Below are 11,471 nucleotides of genomic sequence, written 5' to 3'. Positions count from 1 at the left end.
TGAACCACAAAGAAAATAAGAGGGGAACCTCGTATTGAGCCAGGTGATGTTTGCTTAACATCCAGAGGTACAAACAGCTCGACTACCAAACACTGAAAAGCAGGCTGAAAAAGAACAATCACAACCACTGCTGCTAAGCCTTCCATTGTGTGCCAGCCACTTTATATCCAGGTTCTCTAAATTGTGTGAAACCTTGGGATGTGAGGATCATCGATGCTTCTTTACAGATGAAGATACCGAGGCTCCCAGGGGCTCATGATCCCGCTTGATTTCTTTCTCCAGGGCCTTTTTTCCTTGCTCTTGCTCATCTACTGGTCTCATGATAAAGGCCACTCTATTAAATCACGTGCCCAACCTGTGGGTTAATCATATCCACTAAAGCCCCAGCGTTGAATATAAAGAGTGACACCCTCCACCCTGCTGCTTTAGAAATACAGATGTTGAGTGTGCTTGGCTGGCATAATCTTGTCAGGTTATTCAGAAACTATTCTGCGTGTCCTCTTGATGTCTGTTTTTGCTTACAAACTGCATACAGTCATTAGGACAAATTATTTTACGGCCCTTGTAAGTAAATGACATATTCCCAGTAATGAGAAGTAATCTGCTGTCATCACTACAATGCAGCGCTCCTCCCTGTGATCTTGGTCTCTTCTTCCTGTCTTAAACTGTTCAGCTATAGAAAGATTCTTCTTCAGCTTCAAAAACAAAAAAATCAAGTTGATATTTTGCCGAATTTGAATAGCAACCAGAAAAGAAGGTCAAGTTTTAAAAGAAGCAACACGGGAGGGGATTGTAATTAAATCTGCTCTGGGCTGGGTACAGATGATTCATTTCAAGTACATAGCATTCTGGAAAGCACGTGACCAAAGGTATTTTTCTAAATAACCTCAAGTGCTAGTCGAGTTATTCTTTAAATTGCATGCCAGCGACATCTCCTAACTGGTATTTCACTTGGCAGGCGTTGAGCCACCGCCACAGCCTGGATTTTCCTGCAGGCAGAGCCCGACCTTGTTTTGACAGTCATTTCTGCTGCTTTCTGCTTCTGCCTGGAAGGATCACATAGTTGCAGAGGTCTGGGGAGGGATGCGCTTCATGGGTTCCAAACTGTCAAAGGTACTGCTTGGGTACAGGGTTCTCTGTGGCCCAAGAAGCTGGCCCAGGGCCCTTGCGGTGAACATTGCAAAGCTTTAGGTTTTCTCCAAACAGTGGCATCAGTGAAATTACATCTCTTCCAGGAAGCTTCCATCAAAACAATTAGGAGGCCCCCAGGCCGCTGTCTTCTGGAAACCTCACTCCAATAACAACAGTTTGCCACCCACCCCACCACTTCCAACATCTAAATAGTTCCCAAAGCTGCAGTCAGTTAAGCACACTGTGACTCTGCTCTTGGGAGAGGCTAGGTCCTGGCATGATGATGTGACCCAAGCTCAGCCCATTAGAGCCCTTTCAAAGCCAGGCTCTCTATCTTGTGATCCACATAAATTGGGAAGCTCACCTCAAGAAGACAGAGAGAATTGATAAAATTTGTAAAGAGGAGGAAGACTCAGGTCAACTCAAGAGAGAGTTCTGATGGTGTTCTGGTCCCCGGTCTCAATTTTCCTTGAAACCCAGCTACCCTTAAATCCTGCAAGACATCAGAATAGCCTTAAAATTAATTTCTAGGAGCCTGGGTGATTCAGTTGATTAAGCATCTGCCTTCAGCCCAACTCCTGATCTCGGGGTCCTGGGATCAAGCCCTAGTCAGGCTACCTGCTCTGGGAGGAGTCTGCTTCTCCCTCTCCCTCTGCCCCTCATCCCTGCTCATGCTTGCGCTCTCTCTCTCTCTCTCTCTCTCTCTCTCTCTCTCTCACTGTCTCCCCCTCCTTGATCAAATAAATAAATACATAATCTGAAAAAAATTTAATTTCCTTTGCCTTCAGACTAGTTCAAGTGGGGCTTCTGTCACATACAACCAATGTCACCTGACTCCCTTCACTCACTGTGAGGTATGGAATCTCCGTAACTGCATTTGGTCTACCTGGATCAGCATCTTGTTTACAGGTGGGCTCACTTTAAGAATGCTTGATTTATTAGAATGCAAGTAATGAAGTCTGAAAAATTAGTAAGTATTAATACCCCTAAAAGAATTACAAAATTTATAAAAACTTACTTGAAGGGATTCTTTCTTTAAAAAAAAAAAAAGTTTTTATTTATTTATTTGAGAGCAAGCACGAGAGAGCATGAGCAGAGGAGAGAGAGAGAGGGAGAAGCAGACTCCCTGCTGAGCAGGGAGCCCAATCCCAAGACCTTGCGACCATGACCTGAGCCAAAGGCAGACACTTAACCAACTGAGCTACCCAGGCACCTTGGAAAGGATTCTTTTGATTGCAGTTTGTCTACTGCATTAAAAACATCCTTCTGGAAACAAAGTGTCCATCAAAAGGACTAGCAAAATAAGTGTTGATGCACCATATGTGTTAGTTTGTAGGGCCACCATAATAAAATACCATAGTCGAGGTATTCTTAAATAATAGAAATTTATTGTATCATGGTTCTGGAGGCTAGAAGTTCAAGATGAAAGTATTGGCAGGGTTGTTTCTTTCTGAGAGCCACAGGGGAAGGAATTCTTTTAGGCCTGTTCTTGGTTTATAAATGGTCATCTTCTCCCTATACCTCTGAATAACATCCTTCCTCCATGTGTGTCTGTCTCTATGTTCAGTCCTTTTACCAGGACAACAGTTATTTTTGTCCCTAATGATCTCATTTTTACTCCATTATCTCTATAAAGCCCCCATCTCCAAATAAGGTTACATTCTGAAGAAGAACTAGAGGTTAGGACTCCAACCTATTTTTTTGTGTGTTATGGGAGGAGAGGACATAATTCAACCCATAAGCCCACACAATGGAATACTACATAGGCAGGACAAAGAAGGAGGTGTGCCTGCATGTTCCAAGAGTAGAAATCTCCACATGTTATATGAAAAAGCCAGTCTTTACATCTGTATATTCTGATGCCCCTGTGAACTATGCATGTGTGTGAGTGTGTACGCATTGATGTGAACAGTTACATACATAGAGGTGTTATCTTTAATTTATGGAAGACATCAAGAAAAGTTCATGAAGGTTACTGTTTTGAAGAGAGATGTGAAAAAAGGAGAAAGACTCTCACTTTCCATTTGTGCTTTAGGGACTATTTCTGTATTGTCTGAATCTCATGTATGTATAAATACATAAATATGTTTGTGTAAACATATATGTATCTGTATATATGTATACATATATACACACTGTATATATACACCATATATATATACACACTTCTTTTCTTTCTTATACTTTTCTGTATTCTGTTAACCATGTAAGCTATTTCTTGTCTTAAAGATATAAGTTGATTTATACCCAAGTTCTTAGGAATAGGTTTTATATGACAAACACGACCTACATTCTGTGTATCTGTGTGTACTTTTAAGCTCTTAAAAGGTTATGTTTGTTCTTACCCACATTTGTGGTGCTTTGCACAATTGGCTGGGAAATCAAATGTTTTGGAGGCAGAGGTGGAGAGAGTGATGGTGATGATGATGGAGAAGAAAACAAGGTTGGTCATGGCTTGGAGGTTGGCTAGAACCTCTTCCCTGGATAATGAAAGGCTTTTGCTTATATACCAGAGAGTCATCAGGCAAGACCTTGGACACACCGTGGACTTTTACTGCATTCTGTTACCTGTGGTGGTTTTGTAGGTCCAAGAAAAAATGTCCTTGGAAGGAATGAGAAAGTTGGGATCCACTGCCCTACTTTTGCTTTTAGAGCCCTCTCTTTTGACCAGTTTTTAAAAACCCCACTTCCAGAAGAAAAGTAAGCCCTAAGGTTAAATATAAATAATGCCCTTCTCCCTTGTGCACCTAGAATGGTCCTAGATAGGTACTGCTCTTGAGAACACTGAAGAAATAGGCACTCCCCTTGTGTTCTGTAGGGCTTAATTCTCTTGTAGAACTTGGTTGAAATTCTCTTGCAGAACTCTGCTGCCTCCTCTCAGTGACCCCACCCCACATAATTACATATCTTCTACTTCTAAGAAGGAGCCAGGACTCACTGTGGCCAATATAACAAATAACAGCCAGGCCAGACCATCTGGAGAGTTCCAGCGTCATCCAGAAGGTAGGTAGGTACCGCCTGGCACATCAGTTCTGGGACCTAGAATCTAGCCTCTGCTGCCCCAAATGGTAGCCATATGGCTATTTGCACTTAAATTTAAATAAAATTTAAAATCAGTTTCTGAGTCACCCTAGCACGTTTCAAGTTTTGGGTAGTCACCATACTGAACAGCACAGACTGGAAAACATTTCTATCATCAAAGGAAAGCACAGTGGTTGTCATATGGGCCCAGAAATATACCTGGAGGAGGTCCTTGCTCCAAACTCCTCCAGTCCATACAGGGAATACCTGAGAACATGTAAGTGCACACCATGAGATGAGAGCTACACACAACCTATTCAGAAATAAAGCAAACAAGTAGTTCAACAAGTTTTGAAGCTCTAACAAGACCTTTTTTGGTGAAACATAAAATACTTTGGAAGACACGAGTAGAAGGCAAAGATATTCATTCACTCACTGATTCACTCATTCATTCATTTGTTCATTTTTGGAGTTCGGTTGCAAAGGGTTGAGTTAATTATATTCCTCAGTTCATGGAGCATTGCCACCACTGCCTAGATGAGGTGCCACTCTTGTTTATCTTATTAATTCTCTTTCATCACTTTTCCACTAACCTTACATGACCATTCTATTTAAAATGTGTGCATTCTGTGGAGTGCCTGGTAGGTGCAGTCAGTTGAGCATGTGACTCTTGATCTCAGAGTTGTAAGTTCAAGCCCCATGTTGGGTGTAAGATTATGTAAAAATAAAATATTTTTTAAAAAATGTGCATACTTTGTTTGCAGGGGCACCTGAAGGCCAGGCATATTTTGTGTGTTTTGTGTGCATGTGTTCTATGATGGTGTTGTTTCTCTCATTCCGTTTGTTTTTTCACTCATCACTCTATGGTAGAAGATATGTATGGACAGGCCAGTGAAGAACAGAACTTCCCTGAGGATGCAAGGGTGAGTCTGAGAGCAGAAGCAGGTGCCTGAGCTCCACTTCTTTCCATGGTTCTCTTCCACCTGGGACCTAGCCTCCCAGGCACACAACACAAGTGCTCACCTGTCTATGAACATGCGTGGGTTGTTGGGCCAGTGATGATTTAGGTCAGGTTATCGTGTAGCTTTTATCAACCCCCCTTCCCATTTTGGTATTGCTGGTTTCCTCATCTTGGTTTTTTTCCTTCCTGAAGAGAATTGTCCAGGAGTCCCCCAAGCCTGTCCCATGCTATGCCTGTCCCATCCCAGGTTCAGGAACAATCCTCCTAATCCTGCTCTGATTCTGTGACCCAGGCTTTGGAATGGAGTTACTGATTTATATAAGTGGTCAAGCTCCCTGCTTCTGCCACTGACTGGCTCCACTGCAGTCAACTGAATTACTGTTTACCAACATTAGGTGTCCCTACCTGAGAGAAGGTGATATTTCCCTGCTCTGTTGGGCTCAGGCCCTGCTGTGTAACAGTGGCCGGTGAAATGTGAGCAAAAGTGGCATATGTTACTTTGGAGCACAAGCTATAAAAGCCACCATGCTCTTTGCCAGGTAGTCCTTTTTCCTCTGCTTTGATCTCAGAGTAAAGATGACACAGTAGAGCCACTGCCAACACATGATGGACATGCCACTTGGGTGGAAAATAGACGTTTGTTATTGTAAGGTACTGAGGTTCAGGGCTGTTTGTTACTGCAGCATATCCTTGTCTAGCCTGACTGGTACAACTTCCAAGTCTGAGTTCTTACCTTCACAGCCATGCAAGTGCTATTGCTGCTGCTATTGCTAATAGGTAATGTTCACCGAGCACCTGTTATGCCCCTTATATCAGACTAGGCTCGGCTCTTTGCACACATTGTCATGTTCAGTGCCAGCTCATATTTTATGACCACTTCACAAGTGAGCAAATGAAATATCAGTTTGCTTAAGTAAATTGCCCAAGGTCACAAACATAGCAGAACTGGTTTTGAACATAGATCTGACTCTAGAGCCCATGTTCTTAAAACTATAAGTTATGCTACTCAAATTTCTTTCAAGACTGACAACATATCTTTCTTTCACCAGTTTTCACCATCATCCCAAGGCATCTGATTCACACCTCCTAGCAGCAGCCATGCCTGGGGACCAACCCCTCTTCCAACCCTGCTTTCAGACAACTGTGGGATACTAGGACTCTTCGGCTCTGCCACCCTGTCCTCCCTGTCATTTCTGCATCTAGGTCTCTCCTCAAGCCCTGTCTTTTCCTGCACTTGCACAACTTCAGCTGGGTTGTCCGGCCGCTGACCAACACCAGCCTTCACACTGCCCCAACTTGTTTCTCTCCCCCAGCTCTCCTTCCTCAACCATCTCCTACATGCGAATAGTTTCCATATTCTGTTCTGTGCTAAGCCCACCTCTTTTCTCTGTGTAGAGTGTCACAGAAATTCCACGAGATTCCATTATTTCAACTATTGTTTCCATGTGAATGCCTCCTAAACTGGCATTCCACCCTGACCTCACTCCTAAGCCCCAGTTTTGCTTTGCTGCCTCCTGGAGTCATTTTTCTGGAGGCATAAGATCAGTATGTCCAAAAGGAAGCTCACACCATACACCCACTCCCTCTCCACTCCTGTCGTCTTCGGTTCTAGTAAGGTTTCTGCATTGTCTCCATTATTGTTCATTCATTTGCCAAGCATCTACTGAGCACGCACATTCTCTGAGCCCAGGGAGAGGCTCTCCTTGGTCCCTCTCCCGTCCCTCACAGCCTGCCTGCCACCAGGTCCTGCTGCATCCAGCCACTGCCTTCAGACCACACCTCCTAATCTTTGATCATTCTGTTCTTTTAAAAGGAATGCTGTCCACATGTGCAAACAAAATAATTTCGGCTCCCCCTTTCAAAAAGTAAAATCTGAAGTCAGAAGCACAAGTCTCTGCTGAAGAAAGAAATTAACTTTAAATTAAAGGGAAATCAGGGATCCCTGGGTGGCGCAGCGGTTTAGCGCCTGCCTTTGGCCCAGGGCGCGATCCTGGAGACCCGGGATCGAATCCCACATCGGGCTCCCGGTGCATGGAGCCTGCTTCTCCCACTGCCTATGTCTCTGCCTCTCTCTCTCTGTGACTATCATAAATAAATAAAAATTAAAAAAAAAAAGAAACTCAAATAGGAAAAAAAAGGGAAATCATGAGATAAGTCACTTAAACTGAAAGGCGTCTTATTTGTTTGGATGCGGTGCTCTAAAGTTTCTTTAGCTTACTTTTGAGGAAGTCGTATGTACAACCTAGTGATTCACAGAGCTTTGTTTAGCCAAGTAAGCAATTTGAAACAGAGGACTTCAGATCAGATTAAATGCTCTATTCACCATCATGAGTGACAGATTTTCTTCTGTTGTATATTTTTCCCCACTCAACATCAAGTGATAAGGACTATCTCACTAGCAAACTGTTCTTTATGACCCCATGTTTACCTGCCTGAATCAGAAATCCTATTGCTATAGGTGTAAAAATTCATGAGACATGTTTTAGTTAACCATGAAAAGTCATAAAAGGCAATTTACTAATTTTTTTCTCTTCCCCTATACCTGAACTTAAAACAAACCTACTGCATATTTTTTTTCTTTTTCTTGCCTAGGGCTAATACCGTTATCCTTTTGTTTGCTAAAATCTTCAATTTGATTTCCAACATTTGAAACTGCCCCTTTGCTCTCTTCACTGTGCTTGGGCACAACTAAAAGCCCCCTTGCTGTTGTCATGGGCAGAATGGTGTCCCCTAAAAAGATATGTGGAAGCACTAACTCCCAGTACCTGTGAATGTGACCTCATTTGGGAGGGTCATTGCAGTTGTAATCAAGTTAAAATGAAGTCATGCTGGATTAGGATGGGCCTAATCCAGAGACTGGTGTCTTTATGCAAGAAGAGAGTGATTTGGACACAGAGACACTGGAGAAAATGCCAGAAGACAGCAGAGGCAGAGACTGAGCCGATGCTTCTACAAACAAAAGAGCTCCAAGGATTGCTGGCAGCCACCAGAAGCTGGAAGGAGCAAGGAAGGATCCTCTGCAAGTGTATCAGAGGGAACATGGCCCTGTTGACACCTCAGTTGTGGACCTTGGGCCCCCAGAACTGTGAGAGAACCAGTCTGCTGTTTTCAGCTCCCTTCCCCCACCTCCCTTGTGCTAATTTACTATAACAGCTCTGGGAAACTCACACCGGTAGTTGATTAACTAATACACTAACCTAATGTGCCACACAAAGGGTTCTTAGACACTTCCACCCACCCTGCCCCAGCTCTCCAAATCCCACCTGACTTTCCAGACTCCGCATAAGACCTGCCTGTCTCCTGGCAGTCGCCCAAGTTTGCTTTGCGTTCTGGGCAATCAGGGATTTGTCAACTTGAGTCATTTCCCCAGATGCCTCAAACAGATGAGAACGGTGATCCTCTGTTTCTGCCACCTTTCCTGGGCAGTGGGAAAAGATACACCCTCCTCCTGACCGCCACCCGGGGGTGGGGACCACGCCCCAGGGCCAGCAAGCAGCATTTTGCACCGGGCCGAGCTGTCCGGTGGCCTTCCTTTTGACCGGCTTCCCCGGGGGGCCTCGGAGCCTGCGGTTCTAGTGTCCATCGCTCCCGTGGAACAATGCCATGGCCTCCTCAGGAGCAGAGAGGAGCGGGGTGGAGTGGAGGGTCAGGGGAGAATCCTTGCAGAAGGGTAGGGGAATGTGGCATGGGGGAGCCAGCCACTGCTGGGCACACCTCCCTCGGGGCACAGCACGGTGGGCCAGGATGTCAGGGTGATGACTGAGGGACAGGGAACCCTTGGTAATGGTCGGGGGGAAACATTCTGCATCTCACACTGTGTTCACTGTTTTTCTCTCACTTGCATTAATACAATCCACTCCTGGCCTGCAACCATCATTATTGAAATACAGAGTGCTGGGATGCAGAGCAGAGGAGAGAGAAGGAGTCCGAGTCTAAGTACTCTGAGCTTTAGAGATTGTCGCTTGAAAATGATCATCGACCTGCTTTCTGCCTCCCGAAACTGTGCGGGCGAAACCAGACACCACAGGTGAAAAACGCTTCGTAGGTGTAGGATGCTCTACGCAGGTTCGCGGTTATTTATGATCAGTGTTGCCATCCATCTGTTAATTAGCTGAAGCTCCTCAAAAGCAGGAATAGTTTGCTAGGGGCGCAGTGCAGGGCCTGGCATTCATACGGAGGATGCTGCACAAATGAGTGAATTTGGCTCAAGGATCAACTTCTCCAACTCCCATCACACAGCCTCTCACCATGCCCCCCAGCTGAACCTTCTCTTTCTGCACTTGGCCCCTCTCCTAGGAGCTTGGCCCTTCTCGGGAGCCTTTGTCCTAGCTAACGTCCGGCCCTCTGAGGACAGCAATACAGGATGTAGATCCACCCAGGGCCACCCACCCGCTAGCAGACCTTGGGCAAACCTCACTGTCCTCTTCTTCATTTTATTCACCCATTCCATGAGGGGACAGGCAGGAATCCCAGCCCAGGTTGAGGGCTGGCGTAGGCAATGTCAGGGAATATTCATTCTCCCAGACAGATGCTTCATAGCGTCTGACCTCGTCGTGGGCCAGTGTTTGCAAGTTCCCTGGAGCGTCGACTCTCTATAGGCATCTTGCCAATTGGCCCCATGTGGCAAATAAAAAGCATGTGTGCAATCCTGGCCTGATTCTTCCAGCTACCCTGGCTTTGTTAAGGTAGAACAATGGAATAACAATGCCAAGTTGTAAGATCTCAATTGAAAAATGCAACATCTTACCAGCCACGCACTGTAGTTGAATTAACGCATATGAATTTATGTAAAAATGTATAAAATCTGCATGATCCCTTCCCACAGGTGCGCACACACATGTACATATATCCCTCACCTCACCTCCATTCACTCTTGTTCATATCTTTGTGCCAGGAGAATTGGATACGTGGGAAGAGAACCTCCAACTCAAGAGTCACAAGACCAGAGTTGGGCTCTGTGCTGCTCTGCTCCTTTAAACATGTCACTCTACCTCTCTGGGCTTCAGTTTCCACCTATAAAGTCCATCTATAAACCTATGAATTTCCATCTATATGTTGACAGTAATCAGATCTAACTCACAGGATGGTTATATATGTATTACAGATGCAAAAGCGTAGTAAAAATATATCACCACTATCATTTGTCTCTTTTAAACATATTCATAATTCTTTAAAACCTGGTGATTTTTTTAAACCCTGTTGATTTTTATGAAAATAAAGATAAGTAAAGAAACCATGGAAAATAAGTAAAGAAACCATGAAAGGAAGAGCTATACCATCACAATATGGCTCTCTCAAGCTCTACATGGAAACAAACAAGACGATCTCGTATGTTCTACTTGAGACCCTGAGGCGGCACAAACAAGGCTCCAGCTTGGAGGAGCAGCAGCTGCTACCTCCCCAGAGCCAAGACCACACAGAGGAAGACCTGGGCACAGGGAAGGAGGAGAAAATGAAGAGAAGGGCACTCCAGAAGCCTCCAGATTCCTTGGGAAGGGGAGAAAGGCCCTCTCCAGACAGAAGACTCTACGGCCGAGCTGTCCTCTACCTCCCTGCAGCACTGCTTGTGAGGTCGGCCTGCAAGGACACTGGGTGGCTAGGGAGGCGCTGGGCTGGTTAGACTCCTTCAGGCTGCCGTGACCACTGACCGATCTCGGCTTCTCCACCAACCAGTTTATACTGAGCTCTCCAAACGAGGGTCTATGTGCTGCCAAACGGAGCTGAAAGTTGTTTCATTTGGCTCATCCCCCCCTTCCCGCCCACCCGCCCCACTGTATTCTGGTCTGTTTCACAAGTGGTAGCTACTCAACCTCCATCCCTACCCTATTCTAACGCGTCTCCCTGCAGGGAAGGAGCTGGAAAGCAACAGTTTACATATCCCACGCTCGTTGGCAGCCGGGCTTCGGGGTGAGACTTGGTACCTCCACATCAGATGGGGGCGCAGGCACTCGGATTCTGAATGGAGGTACGCGGAGAGAAGGTACACCCACTTGCAAGTACCAGGCGAGGCAAAGGTGGCCTGGCTCTGGCTGAGGCAGCATCTCCCTGGCCAGGAGAAAGGCATCCGCCTCCTCGGCAGCCCGACACTGCGGTGTGATTTTGGACATTCTTCCTGGGAGATTATTGTGTAGCCTTTCTGCGTCTGTCCCCAAATTCTGAAGGCAAGTTTTATCCCTATGTAAATATTGTTCTGCTTCAACGGAGTAGGTTCTGTTATCTAGAGAGAGCCTGGACCAAGGCAGTCAGTCACATTTTGCTGTTCCCTGAGATAAAACACACCCTTCGGCGTGCCAGGGAAGTTCTTGCTTAGAGAACCATCCTAGGAATGTTTCCGTGAAAGCGATTTTCTTATAACCTG

The sequence above is a fragment of the Canis lupus genome, chromosome 10 (genome assembly GCF_003254725.2).
Source record: "Canis lupus dingo isolate Sandy chromosome 10, ASM325472v2, whole genome shotgun sequence".
In the NCBI taxonomy this organism is placed as follows: Eukaryota; Metazoa; Chordata; class Mammalia; order Carnivora; family Canidae; genus Canis; species Canis lupus.
Note: the sequence above shows the minus strand (reverse complement) of the source record.